We start from the raw sequence: 22,160 nt of genomic DNA, 5'->3' as shown, positions 1-22,160 counted from the left end.
TTGTCGTCAATACTCCAAAACCAACTAGGGGTGGCACTAGATGCACTTACACTTACGGTCATTGTATTTGAAGTGAAAGCACGATATGGTCACTGGACTTCAGAATAAGCTCATCACGGTCACCACATACACTTTGTCATGCTAACCAACATGTGGTTGGATGGTTAGAGGACAGTGGTTTCTCGAGCCCACCAAGGTTAAAGTCTCGGTGCTCGCATTTATCTTGTGTTAATTTCAGTATTTTCTGGCGACGTATGTTCAGTGGGAGGAGACGTTCCACTCGACTACGAGGCACCTATGGTGACTTCGTAAAATCTCAAGATCATATATGCTGGCCCACTCTCTCGAAGGTACGCATAGGGGTAGGGTTCGCGTGTGTGCGCTTATAGCAGTGAGTGCTTGCGGGTATATATGAGCCCTTGCGTCTGTATTGTGTTAAACAAATACATATCATGATTATACGGTCACTGGCTCACCCGTACAACTCCGTATTTTGTTGATGACACAATCAATTGACCAGTCAAACGTTCCACGCGGCGCAACTAGTGTTGCACCATCGGGGCGCGTAACCGTGGGGCCCACCTGTCAGCCCGTATATGAAAGAAAGAAATGGTAGTTTGAGTCTGTACTGTGTTAATAAAATAGGAGTACATTTTAGGGTGATCATACGGTCACTGGCTCACCATACAGCTCCATAATTTGTTGATAACACGATCAATTGACCAGTCAAACGGTCCACATTCAGCAGCGCACATTACCATAGGGCCCACCCGTCAGCGCGTATACGAGGGACAGAAATGGTAATAAATTAGTGGTCGTTGGGTATTCGAAGTCGTGAGACCTCTGGTTGGCAGTCACCGGCGGTTGGGGGCATTCATTGGGCGGTGGGGTGGGGATCCCCTGAGAAAAAGCTCGGCGGGGGGGGGGGGGGGGGGGCTAGAGGGATGGCCGGTGCGGCGGCGGACCGGTGGTGGGGAGTGGTTTCGGGGAGGGCGGGCCGGCCGCGGGCGGCGGGGGCTGGCGGTTCGGCCGGTGGTGGCTGGAAGCTCAGGGGGGTGGAGTTTGATGATAAACTGGAGGCCCTTGATTTCGTATCCAACGGCTGGAAAATCTAATGACCAGAGATGAAAAAGTCAGTCGACTGACGTGTAGCCTCACCCCGCACGTACACATGCACGCACGCAAGACACACACGCATGTAGGCGTGCAACACTGACACGTACGCACACACGCATGCTGGCGTGCAACACTGACACGTACACATGCACTCACGAACACGCGCACGTAGGCACCCATGCATGCAACACTGAAACGTACCCTTGCACGCATGCAACACTCGCACGCCTGCATGCACACAGCACACGACGCAAGAGACACGTTCAACCTATACGTGCATGCACCCTTTGTTAAGGACATGGATTGTTACGGGTATTAATCAATCTTATCTGTGATAAGCAGAACATTGATGTTTGCAGCAGTCTTTATGAATCACAACGTATCGAACGGGCTATCAACATAGTAGGCTTATCTACATGAAAAAGATGATGTCACACTCAATGAACAATCATCGGTTTATGAAATGCCCGCTTCTGACCGCCCTGGCCCACCAAAGGTTCCTCTATTGTGCGCTGCCTGCGTTGGGTCACTGACATGCATGCCATGCACCCAAAGAGCCCACATGTCAGTGGAAGAACGGCGGTGTGTCCTAGGTCAGAGTCGAGGGCGCCACTCGCGGCACGCCCGGCTGAACACGCCTCCGTGCCGCATTCAAACGCCTCCTTGAAACCCGCCCGTGTGGAAGCCGAGAAACCCACTCTGGACACACGTCCGTTCATGACCGGGCCACTCCCCTATCTCCTCCACCATTTTGTCCACTCTTACAATGGCTTAGAAGAGTAGTTATTCCGCATCCAAGCCGGCTGGGTAGCCCGCCGGATACGAGCTATGCAGCTCGCTGATCCACCTCCCTCCCCTCGCCTGACGGAGCCAGTTGCCGCCCCAAGCCGTGGAATTTTGCCATGTGTTGTTTTCATGGACTAGCAAGATGCCCGTGCATTGCACAGAACATCAAGATGCATTTTTTTACAAACTCCCGCATGCATGCAAGGGATAATGAATGTCCTCCTTTGCTAGTACCACGAGGCAAACACCATTAATATTGCATCTATTAGTGTTAGTGGCCTTGTATATCTGCAAATTGTAATTTTGATAGTGGCCCCTTGTATATAAAAATGGAGGGAGAAAGATGAGAGATAAGGTGAGGAGGAGTGGGGCATGGTGGTCGGACTGGGCGGAGGCATGGCGATGGACGGCGCATTATGTCTAGGTTTGTATCTCTCTCTCACACACCCACATAGGTGGGGGACGTGCACGAAGAGAAGAGGTGCACGCACGGCGCACATACTCCCGTATCTTTCCGAACCACACCCATGCGGGTACACGGTGGAGCTCATTTCTGTACGAAAAAGGCAGCCCACGTGGTAATTTGGCACGTGTACTCATTGTCCACTTGGTGGAGGGAGGATCGTCTACCACGGTGAACAAACAAATTGCGACTTGACGCGTTATGTTAAATTAAAAAAAGAGGCAAACCATGTGGGGCCTACCTTAGAGGCAAGGCTCTATACACTGGATTACTTTTGATGTGTCCCTTCAACTCGCAGAACGAGGAGAAGCTTGCTCAGTACGCCGTCTCCCCCGCCCACGGGCGCGGTGGCTTGCAGGATGAGGTGAAGCTTGCTTACTAGTACGCCTTACGCCCGCTCCCTCGCCCACGCGCGTAGTGGCTCGCAGCACGAGGAGAAAATTTTACTACTCCCTCCGTTTACTCCTCGTCCCTACTACGTACTTTGGTTAGTACTCCCTCCATTTACTTATACAAGGCCACTATAAAAAATACATTTTGCATCTATACAAGGCCACAAATAGTAATCGAGACAAAAGTTACTACTCCCTCCTTTCCAGTTTATGGCTCAATTTCAAAATCTCTCCAACCAAGGTAGATGGTGAGTGGTCGAATTAATTTCGTATTTTGCACAAGTAATTAGTACGCTCGTTTTTCACAAGAAGTTATGTTTACCGAGGCATTAATTAGAATGAATGCATGAATGACCACTAAATTTCCATGAACTTGTACATGCATTGGTTAGTTTCCTCTTGACACTGCTTGCGTCGGGTGATCTAACGCACCTCGAAATCCAACATGTAATGGTACTACTACATCTAGTAGAATTGAGACTTATCAAACGGAAAAACGAATGTTTTTTAGATGAGCCCTATAAACCCTAGTGGGTATGTACTCCATAAAAACAGATTTTTCCAAAACTAAGTCGCTCCCTTTCATGAATTCTGTAGTATACTCCTCCATCAACGCTCCCTTTCATGAATTATGTACTTCCTGTCGCCGACATGTGGGACATATAGCAACCGGGTCGACGTGTCAAGCACCAAATAACAGTGCAGAATACCAGGGGGGACGCACCCCACTCGTACCAGCCCAGTAGTAGTAATGAGCAATGAGACGTCAAATCACAATGCCGCACTTTCCCAGACGGACGAAGCAACCATTATTTCACACTTCGGTTCGCCATCATCTCAAACCACATACTAGTATTTCTTCTACCTCAAGAGGGACACGCGCATCGCCTTGGTACATCATGACACGTGGGACTGCATGACAGGCCATGCTCCCCCGTCGATCGCTCGGTAAAATCACCTCATTTTTACTATACTTCCTCCGTATCGGTTTACTACATGGCATGCACGTCGTTCCAGGTTGAGAATTTAACTGGCTATATATGTGATGAACAGTACTCTAGCCTTTTAAAAAATGTATACTTTTATACAGTAGTACTATCGATGGATTGTGCCATGGAGCAAAAATTGAAATTAAAAAAAGGTGGTACATATAGAGAGCGCTCATCGCCAAATTATTCATATAGTACTATTAAAAAGGCTAGTCACAATAATGGTTTCCAGCACAACCCACCCCTCAAATAAAACTAAGAGGGTGCTTGGATACGTTTTAGTCCCATGACTAGAAGTAGTGGGACTAAAACATGCTAGCCTCACCCATGCTTGGATCCAAATACTAAAAAGGCTACAATCAAGTTAATGAGCATTTATTGTCCTCCAAACCCTCCAATCCAGAACTCGCATGTGTTAAAGGAGAGGAGTTAAATGAGTAGAGAGAGGACTAATCCACATTTTAGTAGGGGTACCCCTGACTAAAAAAATTTAGTCTCAAGACTAGTTTTAGCCCCTCTTTAGTCAGGGGTGCTTGGAACTTTAGCCTCTTAAAGAGACTATTTTTAGTCAGACTAAAATAAGTCCCTTGGATCCAAGCACCCTCTAAGCATCCTGGAATTCTTTGACAAAACTAAGCACCCTGAAATTCTTTGACAACTAAACTGCTGGCTATATGATGTTGGCCATATATATATTGTACGTATATAATGTGAAGAAACGAGTGGTAGTACTATACCAACTAAAAGATGAAATGTAAGAAATACTAGTATGTACGTACTGAAGAGTTAAAGTAACGACAAGAAACATAACATAGTTCTGCTGGGGGCTCAGCAGAACACGCCCCTCAAATTAAATTAAGCACACCTGAAATTAAACTTTGCAACTATTATGGTAGACACTGCATTAGAACCACCATGAGCAAGGACACTGCCACCTTACTTGGAGTCCTCGTCCATGTCCTCGACTTCGTCCTTGTCCCTCTTCCTCTTGGGCGATACTTCTTTGCTTGAACCGCACACTTGGCTGTTGCTCTTCATCCAACCCTTGTAGATATTGAAGCAAAGGTAGCCATCCATTGCAGCGTAGTGGATGTGGTCTATATCTAGTACATTCCGCTGCCATGCATGACGACGAAACGTATAATGAGGTTTCTCCAGTTTACCGTACAAAGGATGAACCATGGCTCCTGCCATGGTCAGCATTGAAGGCTGACGAGAGGACACTAGCCGATTCTTCTAGAGGTCGAAGATGGTGCCTACAACGAGGCCTATCCGACGCAGGACTTCTTTGTCGTTGCCAAAGTCTAAAGTAACGAATTTCACTGTTTTGTCCTTGAGGAAGTTCTTAAAATCCTGGCACTCAATGTCGGCATGGCATATGTGGTAGACCAAGCAAACGTTATGTACGCAAACCTGGATCACGGCGGGCTTCTTCCTCTCTTCGTCCTTTAGATCCTTCTCTCGTCCCAGGACTGTGGTGTACACAACATCTAGCCTAGCGACCCACTCATCATCTGAGTTTTCGAACATGCGGCTAAAGCGAGAAAGGCATCCTTTCACCGTCGCGGAAGAACGGGTGTAGATGACGTCGAACTCATCGCCGGTGATGGTTCTAACCTTGTACTCACCGCCGATCGTGGAGATTTGGGACACCATGGATTTGGGAGGAGGGTTAGGATTAGTGGAACTGCCGTAATGTGAATGGACGGGACGACTAGGAGCGAACCGCCGTAGTATTGAAGGACATGCGGGGACGAGTAGGAGCGAACTGCCAGCGTGCGAATGGCAAGGTAGTGGCTTTCCATTATCCCATGATACGGGCTTCCGAGAGCCCTTGGATCTGAGATCGAACGGTTGCATGGCGTGATTCTAGATCTATGGGTGAATATCCTATCCTAGAGGGTTATTCTGCAAATTTTCAGCAACTTAGCATGCGACCGTTTGATCTCAGATCCAAGGGCTGCCAGCAGCCCGTATCATGGTCGCGCCTACCACGACCGTCGCGTCGCTCGCGCGGTCGCACCCTCGGAGGTTTAACACGGTGCATTAGGCTATCTGATGTTGGCATGTCATACATAGTCATCACTTAGTCACTCATACTACAACAAGGCTGGCTATAAGTGTATTTTTTACTCCTGTCTATCTCTTTCTTTGTACTCAAGGAAGAAACGGTGGTAAGCGCGTGTATTTATTGCATTTGCCAAGGAGTGACCTCTTCCAATGAAATGGTGTTGCTAAGTTTGCTTCATTTAATTAGCTATAGACTCAAAATTGTCTTTTCACCTAGGTACACGTGCTTAGCACCGTTTCTTCCTTGGGTCACCAAACTAGTCTCTCTCTTCTTGATTAACTTGCCACATCATACTTTATGCTTATGTGGCAAGCTTAAGCACCTGTAGGAGGAAGTAAAAGTAAGTACAATAGAGCGCTTTACATGGCATTTTTTGCATATGTGGAGTAAAGAGAGGCAAGGAAAAAGTGGAGAAGTGGTCTCTCATGCAAGAGCCAGCCTCTACTACATTGTGGAGCATTGGGAGAGGCACCTGTATGGAGGTGGTCAGGAATCTGGGAGACTCACGCCGGGCGTAGCGCAGAAGTTAAAATGATAATGGCAAGTCAAATCACGGGGCCCCACCTGTCTAGCAGTAACTCACTGTCAAATCACACAGCCCTACGTTTGCAGCAGCCTACTCCCTCGTCTTCTCGCGTCTCTGTCGAACCGACTAGGCGGAACTGCCCCGCCGCCTACCGCGTAGGAAAAGCCCCGCCCTCGACTTTTACGTACAACTACATTCGCTTAAGAATCCAATGATATAATTTTGTGACATAGTAACTCACATTTAGTTAGTCAAATGGATGACCTAGAACTACGTGCAGGCCCTATAAACTGAGACACCTAAAAATAAAAAAACCGAGACGGAGAGGGTAGTTCAGCACGTATCTTTTTAGATCAATATAGTCGGGATTCACCAAGGAGCAAAACCAAGTGGTAGGCTGCTCCTGTCGTGTTGGCGTAGCAACTCAAGCAGGATCAGTCCGCACACGAAATGGCGACACACTTAACAGGACCCATTTGGCCGACATGTGGCTCATCCACTGTCTTGTTCCATGTGTGATGCACCAAATTACAGTTCGGAGCAGCGGTTGGAGGTGAAGGCACCCAGGTCGTAGCGCTGCAGTAGTAGAAATGAGCGATGGGGGGTCAAATCACAAAGCCCCACCTTTCCCGCATTAAGCTGGACGGATGAAGCAACCATCATTTCACTCTAGGGCGCAAGAGCATAAAGAAAAGAGAAAACAATGATGTGTGCGGCAGCTACCTAGGGCACCCTAGGGTAGCGGTCTCCACTACAGATCCTTTTTTTTGAAAGTGCATCCACTACAAATCGGCTTCTCCCTCGTTCTCTTGAAGAAAACCGATGATGAGTCCGGCGGTAGGGTTTATAGGAGTACTACAGCGTGCGGGGCCACATCGTAGTAAACGGGTTCGAGCCGATGCCTTAAATATGTGTGGGCTGCTTGGTTTTACGGGAACGAGGCAGCATTTTGGGTTCGGGGACCAGTGGAGATATAGTACATACAAAAAATTGTGGACGTAGGTTCGACCGAAAGGCAATGATGCATGGGCCCTACATTTTGATATACCCGGGGCCGCGTGAAATTTGCTACTCTACTCAAAACTAGTAAGGTACACATGTATTGAACGCATGATATTTCGAAACCAAATTATGAATAAATACACACTATAGGATGTAAAGCTTTGAGTCATATATGATGATGTAGATGTTCATTTAGTTCTTATAGTTCATCTCATTCAAAATCAATAAGTTTTATAAAAATGTTAAGATTCATGGGGTTGTGCATTGTACTCCCTCCGTTCCAAAATAGATGACCCAACTTTGCACTAACTTTGTACAAAGTTCGTGCAAAGTTGGGTCATCTATTTTGGAACGGAGGGAGTAAATCATAAAGTAAAAAACAAATAATGGCAATTCATTTAGAAAAAATAATCAATTATGATACAGAAGATTCTAGAACAAAGGAGAAGTGCTTGTGTTTTGAGGTTTGTGCATTATGCTTAAGTTCAACCATTGAGTCTTCTAAATTGTACATGTGGCAGATCTGGTGGAATGTTGATGATATCCAACGGCCAGTAGTGCTCGGATTTGCCTATCTCTGCACTGTCGGGTTAGCTTCATCCAGCGACCATCTTTCAAAGTTATTGGCACACTATATAGTTCTTGTGCCATAGTTGCATGTTTTGGAAAAAAGCTACTAGTGGGTTGTACTATCTATTTAGGAATAGAAGATGTATACATGGAAGTTGTAGGGAAAGAGATGACATGGAGCATCTCAATTCCTATGAGTAGGGATTGGAAAAGAGATGTCATTTGGTTCACATCATAGGAACTTTTCTATTGAATATAGAGATGACATGTTTCTCAATTCCTATGAGGGATTAGAAAAGAGATGTAATTTGGTTCATATCATAGGAACTTTTCTATTGAATATACGCTAATGTTTATTTTCCTTTGAAATTAAGGGAGTATAGGAATCCATTCATATGAACCAAGTGGCTCTAAAGCTATAGAAATGATATCATGTTTATTTCCTTTGAAATGTGGAGTATATGAATCTATTCCTATGAACCAATTGGCTCTAAAGGAAAAAATCCTATAAAAATCATATCATATAGAGTTCCTATGATATTCCTCGACACTAAAGGATGCTTGAAATTGCTGCGGGTGATACGATGGTCTTTCTTTGTAGACTCCTCACCCAACTTTATAGTTACCTCTCGAAGATGAATGAAATGATATATACATGGTATTCTACATGTGCAATTTGGTACACGAAAACTCGGTAAAATTTTGCGAGGTTCGAATTTTCAATAAAGCTATATGCACTGCATTTCGGAACGGAGGGAGCATACGGCAGTTGCTAACACTCATGTGGAAGATTTGTGTGTAGGAGGAGTGGCTGTTCTGTCAAATGACATGGAAAAACTGACACTGTCGGATGCCGATCTAACGGTCCTTACGGCGTTCGTCAGGAAAAGGCTTGTGGTGAACGTTTGTCGGATAATGATTTACGGACACATGCATTGCATTGATACGTGCCCCCCTCTCCTCACGCACACGCACCCTCATGAGTCACGACTCTCCCGAGTCCTTTCGCAGACTCGCATGTGGCACCCATCGTCTATCTGCAGGTAGACGTCATGCACATATGTGCTCTTCACACCCTACCCTCAGAACTTCTAAAAAACAAAAGACGGCGCGCACATTTTATTTTAGCTCACACGTCACACTTGTACTATTACTCTTGCGGCGAACGTTCTTTGGGCATAGTATATTGTACTCTCACGAAGAGAAGCGGTGCACACACGCACTAGTTCTCTCTCACCCACTCGCGGGTACACGTAGGAGCGCATTTTGTTGAAGCTGGTACAACAAAATCACTCCACTATATATAAAAGCAGGAGCCTTAGCGCTTGCTTTACTAGGGTTCCTCTCGTTCACTCTCTCATGCTCTCCAGATCTAAGCAACACATAGGTGGACACACACTCTCTCAGCTCACGGCTGGTCACAAATCCGGCCGGACAACCTCGACCGGGGCAGGGGTGTAGGTGCATCGTTCACGCTGTCGTCGGCGGCGAGGGAGGAGACCAACGGCTGCCCGCGCGTCCCGATCGGCGGCCATGCCGTTCTCTCCAAGAGAGCGCTGGCTCGGGAGGGCCTCCGACCCCTTCTTCCTCCCTGCGGTATTGTGGCCAAGATGTGGCCTCCCGACGCTGTCTTTGCGACATGCCGACGACCCTCAGGTATATATTCCTTCGAAACCTGCCTTGCTCTACTGCCCCAGCTCCCTTCGTGTGGATCCTTTTCTACTTCCATCCGCTGTTCCAAAGCCACCTAGACTTCTACTAAGGCATGTGCTTTGCACGTATGTTCTGTATGATAGATACTCATATACCTTCTTTTTAGAGAGAGAAATGGGTACTCGTATCTTGAGTAGATATCATAGTGTGTTTGTTTGCATGATCTAAGGATTCTGAAATAAGAAGCAAATCACTTGCACAAATCAAACTGAGTTCCAAGTAAGAATTTGATTACAAGATAAAAGTTGAAGTTTTACTATATGTTGTTTCCTGGGTTCCACTGATGTATAGTTCTAGAGTTGTTTGACGGTTTACATGCATGTTTACGGACTATTTTGTGCAACTAAATGAGTCATTTAGGTCTGATAGACACTCATGTCCTGTATTAGCTTGAGGTATAGCTTATGTATGACTGAAATAAAATATTACACTTTTTCTGCGAATAATAAAAATATTACATTTCTCGATGAAGCAGAATAAAACTTTAGCTAGCATCATCCATGCAATGTTATGTTATGTGAACAGTGTAAACTTTGTAGTATAGCGGCATCTAAAAATCCATTTTTACAGTAATCTAAAAAAATAAGTTAGTAGTAGAGTGTTTATTTCCCAGGTGACAACAGGGAACCAAAATGTGCTAGCTATTTGCCAACTTGTCGTACTTGCATGTGAGGAGGTGGCGGCAGTTTCTAGACATTTCTCAACTTCAGTAGGTGCAATCTAGATTCAACGGGGACTTCTTTATTTGTTTACTTGGAGAGCAAAGTCGGCCATGTGCACAAGGAGCGGGAGCGAATCCGGCAGCTCTTAGCCGTCAGATTATGTCATCCTTTGTTTGATGGACGGAAGTGATATGCATGAGAGGGGAAATGAATGGTGGATTTTGAGCCAATGCTTGTTTGGGCAGGAGAACCGAAGATGGAGTGGTAAATCCAATTTCAAAACTGCCGCGTTATAGTAGTAGTAGATTAGAAGTAAAGCTATTTCATACAGTCGACTCAAAGCATTGGTTCAAACAGGGAAGAAAGTGGGAAAGCTGTAGCATGAATCTAGGACTTGGTTCTAAGAGGAAACGGGGGAAAGTAGTAATATATGTCACTGTTTAAATAACTGTATACCTTATTTGCGCAAATAGGGATGTCTGTCTCCATATCGTTTCGGGATGTCTGTCTCCATATCGTTTCGGGATGTCTGTCTCCGTATCGTTTCTATCTGCGCAATCAAAAGCACACACCTCAGTTTTAGTACAACTGCGCAAAATGAGATGGCTATCCCTCGCTGTCGTCGTCTAACCTCCCGTCTTCAAGGTATCCCTACATTGCTAGTAACTAAGGTAGAATGACCAACGCAATCTAAAAGAAGCTGATTCGTACGTTTTACTTCCTGATTGCAGTGCAGGGACGAGCGAAAACAACTGCATCCTAGTCTGGAATGCACTTTCTACCAGTTCACCCATGGACCAAGGACTAGCTGGCACGGCTGCACGACGGTTTTTTGGACAGGTGCGCGGACAAGAGGCATTGTGGTCTGCTTATTTCTGCAAATAGTGGTGCTTAAATTTAGTGGAATGCACAAGCATTTCAGCTAGTCAGTACACTGCATGGTTCAATTCAGCATTCCAGCTGATACCACAATTATAATTGGTTATTCTGGAATGAGAGAACCTAACCCTGAATGGTGGCAACAAAAAAACCAGAGTGAACTGCAGGAAATTTAAGCCTGTCGGGAGGCCCTTTGCTCAGAGAGAAGCCTTGCTTGTTTTTTCCTGATTTGTAAACCTTCTCACAACTTTGTCTTTTGCTGTGAACTAGTATATGTTTGTTATGTTCTATGAATCATTGAGATGTATAAAATTGCTTAACTTATGTTTTTCAAGTTTTTTATGAAGACGAGTTTAATGTGAGTGTTCCACATGAGCGCTGGACTAGCGTGTGAACGTTTGGAATTTATTACATTGTGGCCTCAATTAACTGCATGAACCACTGTAACAAGATACATAGTTGCTTATATGTCAGACAGCAGATTGTTGATTGTTAGCTGGTCGATAGCCTAGTGTTGAAGCGAGCTGAGCCAATGTGTCGTGTTTTGCACAACTGCTTACAAGTGGGGTAGCACCAACAGTGTTTACAAGTACTTATGTATACGTCAGCGCACGGTTCTCGAACGAGTGCTCTATTTCATCAAAACACACACTGCTCGTATGATAAACCATGACAACTTATGTCTTACCATGCCATATTCATGAAAAAACTAGTGAGGACGCATCTGTTTCGGCAACAATTATGATGGTTCTCACATGATTCACGGGCACACAAAAGTAGTAGCAGTTCCCATAGACAGATTCAAACAGAGTACTAGCCCTAGAGGGGTCGATAACAGGCAAGGTTCGGATAATTAGACACAATCCAAACTACTATTAAACACTAGCTGGGGCAACTATTTCATGCCTCTATCTAATTTGGGCTGGACACAAGGCGGACCTTGCCATGAACATCATCGATGACATCCCGCAGCAGCTCAATCCTGTGAACCTTCATGAAGACAACCTTGTGGCCTTGCCACTGATAAACTTGTTTGTGGAGGCATGCCATGTCATCTTCCTGCGTAAGCTTGACAAGAACAGTATTCCTCACAAACGAAGGAGTAGCTTTGAACTTCTTGTGCTTCAGTACACCCTAGACAACACGCCTGACAACAGTGAGGCTGGAATACAACTCTTCATTGGTATAACCGCAAATGGCTTCCAAGATCCAACAGCCTAAGAACTCTGTTTTCCCAGTGCGTATATTCAGGTCGTCCGCCTCATAGCGAGTGACATGTACAACCACACAATCCTTGTCTGCATCAGGGCTCTAATTGAAACAGAAACAAATTCTGAATTACTTTTCAGTATAAGAAACACAAGTTATTTAAACCACTACGTATACCATGGCATCGAAGCTAATAAAATTTTGCATTATTAATCACCACATACTTCCTTTTCTAAAAAAATCACCACATACTTAGATGAAAAACCACAATCGAGATTGGCAAAGAAGGAAATCACCTTGGGCAGCTCAGCGGGGGGGGGGGGGGGGACACATCCTCGAAGGGGGAAAACTGCTCCTGCAGTGCCACGGGGGCTGTAACCACAAACGGGGCGTTGACCATCTCAGTATCTGGGGTCGCCTCGGTGGTTGCCTCCATCTTCTTGGAGCTCTCTATCTCGTGGGGATCAGCCTCCCGCGTCTGCTCCAATATCGGCAGATCTTTGCCTGGTTCTCCTTGGTCCATCATGAAACTGACGAATACTAGGAGTCCACTGAAAGGAAAACACAATCGCAATGACAATGAAACAAAAAAGAGAGTGAGGATCGGTTACTGCTTTGCAAAAGTTCTTTTTTTCCTCTGAATGAAAATATACCAACATCACGGATCCGCTTACCTTCCCTTTGTTCGGAGAGAAGAACAGTGGCAGATGCAAGTGTTGCCTTTCTTGAAGACAGTGAGGGAGAAGGGGATTTAGCGAAGAGTGAAATGATGGTTGCTTCGTCCGTCAAACTTAGACTGCGGGTAGGTGGGGTTTTGTGATACGACGGCTCGTTACTGCCGCGCTACGACCGGGGTGACTCTCCGCCTGCATACTGCCTTCTTATTTGGTGGATGGCATTTGGGCCCGCGCGCTGCATGGCCCGCATGTCGGTGAACAAAAGTATAACGACATTCAGTAGAGGGAGACGTTTCAATGACCTAGGAGGAGCTAGAAGCGGTAGAGTGTCTCCACTGTACTAATAGTAATTGTTTTTCTGGGTAGCTTTAGAGTGTCTCCACTGTACTAGTAGTAATTGTTTCTCGGGTCCCAAGACAAAACAACCCATCCACACTAGTAAATAGTAAAATCAATTCAAAAACCTGGGTGCTCTTCTTCCTCCTCGCTCCCACCCACCTCACGTCAGCTCGCTCCACTCGTACCCCCAAATTCCTCACCTCACTCCTACAGAAAACCCCAGCTCCCCTTCTTCCTCACTCCTATAGAAAACCCCCAGCTCCCCTTCTTCTTCGCTCGCACTAAACTAGGCTCGTCATTCGTTACTCTGCTCAAATCCGTGAGCGCGACACGACTCCCTCGAGGAAAATGGAGTCGACTGACCCCAGCGCCAAGAAGATGAGGCTCCCGCCAGTGGCGACGCCTGTTGTAGATCCCGCACCCGGCAGCGCGGGGAGAAGCGGCGACCCCGCCCCCACCGGATCCCAGGAACCCGTAGAATCTCAGGTGGACCGCATCAGCAATCTCCCGGACGCCATCCTTGGGGAGATCATCTTGCTTCTCCCCACCAAGGATTGCTGCCGCACCCAAGTCCTCTCAATTCGGTGGCGCCCTCTATGGCACGCCGTTCCCCTTAATCTCGACTGTCGTCAGCTATCTCTCTTCAATGATTTTGAAATCCCCAGAGCCATCATCTCCTCCCACCAGGGCTCTGTTCAAAGCCTCTGCATCCCGTCATGCTACCTGAGCAAGCATACCATGCCCTGCATGGTGGACGCCTGGCTCGAATCCCCTGAATTCACAGAACTACAGCTGCTTGAGTTCTACTATTCCCCTGGAAATCACATACCACATACCGAACGCCATGAACTTGTGCCCTCAGCACCGATGTCCATCTCGGGGTTTTCGTCCTCTCTCCACACTGCCACCTTTGTGCAGTGCTACCTACCAGACAATCTGGTACTAAACCTCTCCCATTTCTCAAGAAACTTTCACTTGTGCGGGTTCAAAACTTGTTCAAAGGAGAGGAGAAGAGGACCAAGAAGGGGAGGATCAAGAAATGAAGACCATTTACCTTGGCTCATTGCTATGACGTATTGAAGGATGATGAGAAATGGAAGAAGCGTGATGATTTGGATGATTTGGATTTGAGCAACAAAAGCAAGCGAACAATTGAGCTGGATGATGATGATGAGGAGGATGATGCATCAAGTGATGATGTCAAGAGAAGCCCCACACCCAACTCGGTTTCATACTCGAAACCAAAATGACCGGATGGGTGAAAGAAAGACGCAAAAGAAAAGAAGAAGAGGAAAGGAGATGATGAGCTAAAAATGATATGGAAGCTATTGTGCAGTTAAGAAAAGAAGCCAATGAGGTGAGGAAAATGTCAAGGAACCAAGATGTCGTGCCCGAGGAGAGGAGGTTGGTGGCCGAGGAGAGGAGGGTGGCGGCCGAGAAGAGGAAGGTGGCTTTGGAGGAGAGGAAGGTGAGGAATGAGGAGCGAACTAGATTGTCGGAATGGGAGAAGCACTTGTTCTTCTTGGACACATCTATCCTCAATGAGGCGCAAAAGGAGTATGTCAATCTTGCCCGTGAAGAAGTCTTGATCCAAAAAACTATGATTCGTGCAATGGGTGGCGGTGGCCTTGGCGCCATGGATGGCTTCGGAGCTACCGTGGGCGGCTTAGGTGCCATGGGTGGCTTTGGAGCTACTATGGAGACCATGGGAGCCATGGGTGGCATTGGAGCACCCCCCCCCCCGGCGCCATGGCCGCCATGGGAGGCATGAGTTTTGCTTCTCTCATGGGAGGCATGGGTGCACCTTCGGCCGCCATGGGAAGAATGTCTTCCGGTGTGCCTCACACACCTTCTCATGAAGATGCTATTGAAGATCTTGCCAACACCGTCCGAGCTTCACGTGATGCGGTGCGCGACAATAATGAGGAGGAGGAGGAAGAATCATCTTCGAAGGAGGAAGAACCACCTTCCAAAGATGAGGACGGAGACGAGGACGAGGCTTGATGTGTCTTTCGTTTGTGTCGTGAACTTGGTTTGCATTTTGAACTTGGTTGGATGAACTTGTGGGCATGAACTTTTATTCATCAACTTGTTTGTGTGAAATTTATATGCCATGTTCATTGCATTTTGAATGTTTGAAATCCATTTTGTGTCAAAAATGCAACATATGACATGCGCCAGCGAGTCGCGCGCGCTGCTGGAGCAGTGCGCACACTGCATTTTAGCACGGCTGTTGGAGCCATCGCCGCCAGCCGCGCAAAACTAGGCGAAGGACGCGCGGGAAAGTGGTTTTTAGCACGCGGCGCATTGGGCGGCTATTGGAGATGCTCTTACACAGCATCATGCCACATCCTACACCACGATGTCGTGGAAGGAGAAACCGAAGAGTAAGGCCTCTTTCAGAAGCTACTCAATTGGCCACCCCAATCCATTATATTTATCTAGTGAGTGGCCTCCCATAAGGCTCACAATTACGGTCACGGTCTATAAAAATATAAGCCATCAGTAGAAGTAGTAAACAGTAAACTATAACCATTAATCACAGAACTATTCTTAGCCAGTACAACTAAACACATGTTTTATCAATATAAAAACAAAAGCACATTTGCGTACAGTGATGGCTTGTTCCAACAGAGGAGACTCACTAAAACCACACGGCCATGGGCAGAGCATAAAGCATAGAGAATCAATACCATAGATTTAATGTATAAATAGAAAGGCCTCCACCAATTCAGTGCATTTCGTTCTTTTGATGGACTACATGACATGTACACTTACCAAGAAAAATGTAGAACCATCGGATGTATATTGCCTAAGCTGATCACAGAGATATGCAAGTGAAGAAAAAATAGTTAGAAATAAGGAATTACTAAGAGTGAAGTAAAGAACATGATGTATCAAATCGAACTAATGTCGTGATGTTCGAAGATGGTGAAAAAGGCAGTGGTATTGAACTATTGATAGAGAGATAGCCGATGCATGGTTTCCACAGTGCACCCTTTGGCAAAATGAAAACAAAAACCAAAGCAAGACCACTAAATAAATTTTAAAACCTACAATCAGAAGACGGACAATGGCCCAAGAAAAAGCTCCAAGAGGACTTACATTCATTATTAGACAAAATATAAGAACATTTTTAATGAAAAAAAGAACTTTCTAGTAGATAAATTTACTTGACACTCTCATTTTAAACAACCCGTGAGGCATCTGTACCGCACTAATGCATCATGTGATTGAAATAATAAATGTGTCAGTTAATATTGACAGCAGCAGCTTAAAAAGAGAATGATGACCAGTGAACTAAATAGCAAAGAGAATCATAACAAAGGGTCTACTCTGACCAAAATAGAGAGCACATTTTGGCAATCTATTTTAGTGACAACTCTTTGCGATCCACTGGAGGTTCGAAGTTCGCCTTTGAAGAAGCATTTGGAAAAAGCTAACATGTTAACAAGACAACCAGGACGACAGTATCTTGTTAACCACGGGAATAAAACTCTCAATAGCTACAGGCATTGGAGAAAAAGTACAATCATGTAATACATATAGTATATACAACTAGAAAGGCAAAACAAACCTATTTATAAATCAATGAAAGTAGGCTTAGGGTGGTTGAGTTCATCACCAAAAGAAGACATAAATCTCAGGTCCAGGTGGATCTTCACTCACATCAACACAATAGAGGAATAAAACAGGAGGAAGTACACTGTATGGTAGATAAGAAAATTTTGTGTATTTGTAGTATAGCAAAAGAGGGCTCAGTTCTGTCTTTGATCTTCAAGCCCAACACTCATGTCTCTTTCTGCATAACATACCCATCACAATGTAAACGAAGTACCCTGGTTATCACTCATCAGAATGACCATCAGAGGTGCAGAATATTGAACATTACTAATGGATTGAACAGGCTTCAAGAGAGGTAAGGATGTGCTCTAATTTAGTACCCACAGGCCACAATAGTCTTGATTGCTCGAGACATGCTTATTTCAGCCATCGTCCCTCATTTTTTTATCGAAAAGGAGGTTGTACCCCCGGCCTTTTCCCACCAAGCAACATGACCCTGATATCATACATAGATACGTTCATGCACACATCCATTCATCCATCATCCTGGAGAGTTACTCATACCTGGCCTTGACGGACCAAACCTCCCGGTGCGTACGCATCAGACAACACCGTTTGGTTCCCTGCCCACGCTACGACTGAATCCAAGGCACATCATGGGGCTTGTCCAGCACGACCATGAACTAGGACTGGAGGTGCAGCGCAGCCTGGTACTCGTCATTGTGGGCGATGGTAGGGAGTCGAAAGAGGTCATGCCCACCACGCTATCCCCAGAGACCTCGCCGCCGCATCCTACACATAGAGTATTCTAATAAATGCTGATTCATGTGTGTCTCTCCCAAAAGGTGTGTATAGCAAGGATGATTGTGGTAAACTAAAAAGAAAAGAGTCAAATCATACAAGACGCTCCAAGCAAAACACATATCATGTGGTGAATAAATATATAGCCTCAAGTAAAGTTACCGATAGACAAAGACGAAAGAGGGGATGCCTTCTGGGGCATCCCCAAGCTTAGGCTTTTGGTTGCCCTTGAATTTTACCTTGAGGTGCCTTGGGCATCCCCAATCTTAGGCTCTTGCCACTCCTTATTCCAAAATCCATCAAATCTTTACCCAAAAACTTGAAAACTTAACAACACAAAACTGCAACAGAAAATCTCATGAGCTCCGTTAGTATAAGAAAATAAACCACCACTTTAAGGTACTATAATGAACTCATTCTTTATTTATATTGGTGTTAAACCTACTGTATTCCAACTTCTCTATGGTTCAAACCCCCCGATACTACTCATAGATTTATCAAAATAAGAAAACAACACACGAAAAACAGAATCTGTCAAAAACAGAACAGTCTATAGCAATCTGGAGATTTCGAATACTTCTGTAACTCCAAAAATTCTGAAAAATTAGGACGGCCTGAGCAATTTGTATATTGATCTATTGCAAGTGGATTACGTATTTCATTGCTCTCTGGTAAAAATGAAAATTAATTTCGTGAGCGTAAAAGTTTCTGTTTTTACAGCAAGATCAAACAACTATCACCCAAAAAGATTCTAAAGGCTTTACTTGGCACAAACACTAATTAAACACACAAAACCATATCTAAACATAGGCTAGAAACATTATTTAATGCAAAACAGTACCTAAAAAAGCAAAAAACAATAATAGAATTGGGTTGCCTCCAACAAGCGCTATTTAACGCACATAGGTAGGCATTGAGATTTCAATGATGCTCACATGAAAGACAAGAATTGAAGCACAAAGAGAGCATCATAAAACATATGACAAACAAGTTTAAGTCTAACATGCTTCCTATGCATAGGGATTTCATAAGCAAACAAATTATCAAGACAAGCAAAAACCACCATATGCAAGGAAGAAAAAAAAAATAGCAATCTCATCCTAACGAGAGGTAATTTTGTAACATGAATATTTCTACAACCTTATTTTCCTCTCTCATAATAATTACATGTAGGATCAAAATCAAATTAAAAAATATAGCTATCACATAAAATTTTCTCTTCATGATCCACATGCATGCAAAGTTGACCCTCTTTCGAAATAGTGGGATTATCATAAAATAAAGTCATGACCTCTCTGAACCCACTTTTATCAAAAACTTCATGAGATCGAACATTATCCAAATATGTGGGGTCTAAATTAACACTCTTCCAAACCCACTTTCAGTATTATTGCAAGCATTATTATCAATCTCATATTCATCATGGGGCTTAAATAAATTTTTAAGATCATAAGAAGAATCACCCCAATCATGATCATTGCAACAAGTAGTAGACATAGCAAAATTAGCATCCCCAAGCTTAGGGTTTTTCATATTATTAGCACAATTGACATTAATAGAATTTATAGTAACGTCATTGCAATAATGATTTTTATTCAAAGATCTATCGTGAATCACTTTATAAAGCACTTCATCACAATTTTCAGATTCACGGATTTCAAGCAAAACTCCATAAAGATAATCTAGTGCACTCAACTCACTAGCAATAGGTTCATCATAATTGGATCCTTTAAAAAGGTTAGCAAGTGGATGGGTATCCATAAACTCTTAGCAAGCAAAGATGCAAGGAAAAGGAAGGCACATGGTAACACAATATCGAACGAAAGAAGGGCGAAAGAAAAGGGCAAATCTTTTTGAAAATTGTTTTAGAAGTGGGGGAGAGGAAAACGAGAGGCGAATGGCAAATAATGTAATGCGAGGGAGAAGAGTTTATGATGGGTACTTGGTATGTATTGACTTGGCGTAGATCTCCCCAGCAACTACACTAGAAATCCTTATTTCTACCTCTTGAGCATGTGTTGGTTTTCCCTTGAAGAGGAAAGGGTGATCCAGCAAAATAGCGTAAGTATGTCCCTCAGTTTTGAGAACCAAGGTATCAATCCAGTAGGAGACAACGCACAAGTCACCTAGTACCTGCACAAACAATCAAGAACCTTGCAACCAACGCGATAAAGGTGTTGTCAATCCCTTCACGGTCACTCGCAAAAGTGAGATCTAATAAAGATAGTAAAGTAAATATTTTTGGTATTTTTGTTGTATAGATTGGAAAGTAAAATTGAAAAATAGTAAACGAGATGCAATATAATAAAAGAGATGCAATATAATAAGAAAGAGACCCGGGGCCATAGGTTTCACTAGTGGCTTCTCTCAAGATAGCATGTATTACGGCGGGTGAACAAATTAGTGCCGAGCAATTGATAGAAAAGCGCATAGTTATGAAGATATCTAAGGCAATGATCATGAATATAGGCATCACGTCTGTGTCAAGTAGATCGAAACGATTCTGCATCTACTACTATTACTCCACACATCGACCGCTATCCAGTATGCATCTAGACTATTAAGTTCATAAGAACAGAGTAACACATTAAGCAAGATGACATGATGTACAGGGATAAACTCAAGCAATATGATATAAACCCCATCTTTATATCCTCGATGGCAACAATACAATACGTGCCTTGCTGCCCCTACTATCACTGAGAAAGGACACCGCAAGATTGAACCCAAAGCTAAGCACTTCTCCCATTGCAAGAAAGATCCATCTAGTAGGCCAAAATAAATCGATAATTCGAAGAGACTTGCAAAGATATCAAATCATGCATATAAGAATTCAGAGAAGAACCAAATAATATTCATAGATAATCTTGTTCATAAACCCACAATTCACCGGATCTCGGCAAACACACCGCAAAAGAGTATTACATCGAATAGATATCCAAGAACATCGAGGAGAACTTTGTATTGAGAATCAAAGAGAGAGAAGAAGCCATCTAGCTAATAACTATGGACCCGAAGGTCTGTGGTAAACTACTCACGCTTCATCAGAGAGGCAATGGTGTTGATGTAGAAGCCCTCCGTGATCGATTCCCCCTCCGGCAGATCGCCGGAAAAGGCCCCGAGATGGGATCTCACGGGTACAGAAGGTTGCGGCGGCGAAAAAGTGGTTTCGTGGCTCCCTGCGATGTTTCTAGGGTATAAGAGTATATATAGGCGAAAGAAGTATGTCGGTGGAGCTACGAGGGGCCCATGAGGGTGGGGGCGCGCCTACCCCACCTTGGCGCGCCCTTCTGCCTCATGGCCGCCTCGTGGAGTTCCAGACTTTGACTTCAAGTCTTCTGGATTGCTTTCGGTCCAAGAAAGATCAGCGCGAAGGTTTCATTCCGTTTGGACTTTGTTTGGTATTCCTTTTCTGCGAAACTCTAAAATAGGTAATACAACAGAAACTGGCATTGGGCCTCCGGTTAATAGGTTAGTCCCAAAAGTGATATAAAAGAGCATATTAAAGCCCATTAAACATCCAAAACAGATAATATAATAGCATGGAACAATCAAAAATTATAGATACGTTGGAGACGTATCACCGCCACCTCTCCTCCCCCTTTATATACATGGGAGGGGGGCACCCCAAAGGCACACCAAAGTTTCTCTTAGTCATGAGTAGTGCCCCCCTCCACAGTTACACACCTCGGTCATATCGCCGTAGTGCTTAGGCGAAGCCCTGCGCCGGTAAACTTCATCATCACCGTCACCACGTCGTCGTGCTGACGGAACTCTCCCTCAACCTCAATTGGATCAAGAGTTCGAGGGACGTCATCGAGCTAAACGTGTGCTGATCGCGGAGGTGCCGTATGTTTGGTACTTGGATCGGTTGGATCGTGAAGACGTTCGACTACATCAACCGTGTTACTAAACGCTTCCGGTTTTGGTCTACGAGGGTACATAGACACACTCTCCCCAATCGTTGATATGCATCTCCTAGATAGATCTTGCGTGATCGTAGGATTTTTTTGAAATACTATGTTCCCCAACACTAGTGGGTTGTTGTGGAGGGGTGCTGGGCTGCAAGGAGAAAGGGGTCCGGCAGTTAACGCGGTTAACCATTGGGGCATCAAACGACATCCAAATGGAACGAAATTTGACACGCGGCCTACCGGTGATATACCAAGGCCCCTTGAAAAATCTCGGCTCCTTCCGAGAACATTTTCTCTTGCTCACGAAACGAGATCTGGAAGGTGCGGCGGGTGCATGTGAGAGTGTCGGATTCAGAACGGACAACGGAGAGAACTAGGAGACCCGAACGAATGCAAGTTTTGAAAAACATGCAGATAAAATGCACATGACGACATGGCAAGGTGCAACACGCAAGCGAATGACATGGCAATGACAGCGAATAACTGG

General features: G+C 44.8%; 1 pseudogene; it reads left to right on the top strand.

Annotated features, from left to right (window-relative positions):
• The first annotated feature begins 14,712 nt into the window (after window positions 1-14,712).
• On the top strand, window positions 14,713-15,398 carry LOC147959667 (uncharacterized; annotated as a pseudogene).
• Window positions 15,399-22,160: the final 6,762 nt, after the last annotated feature.

The sequence above is a fragment of the Triticum urartu genome, chromosome 7A, assembly GCF_056163025.1.
Source record: "Triticum urartu cultivar PI428250 chromosome 7A, HENAU_Tu73, whole genome shotgun sequence".
NCBI lineage: Eukaryota > Viridiplantae > Streptophyta > Magnoliopsida > Poales > Poaceae > Triticum > Triticum urartu.
Note: the sequence above shows the minus strand (reverse complement) of the source record. Positions and strands in the feature narration are given on the sequence as shown.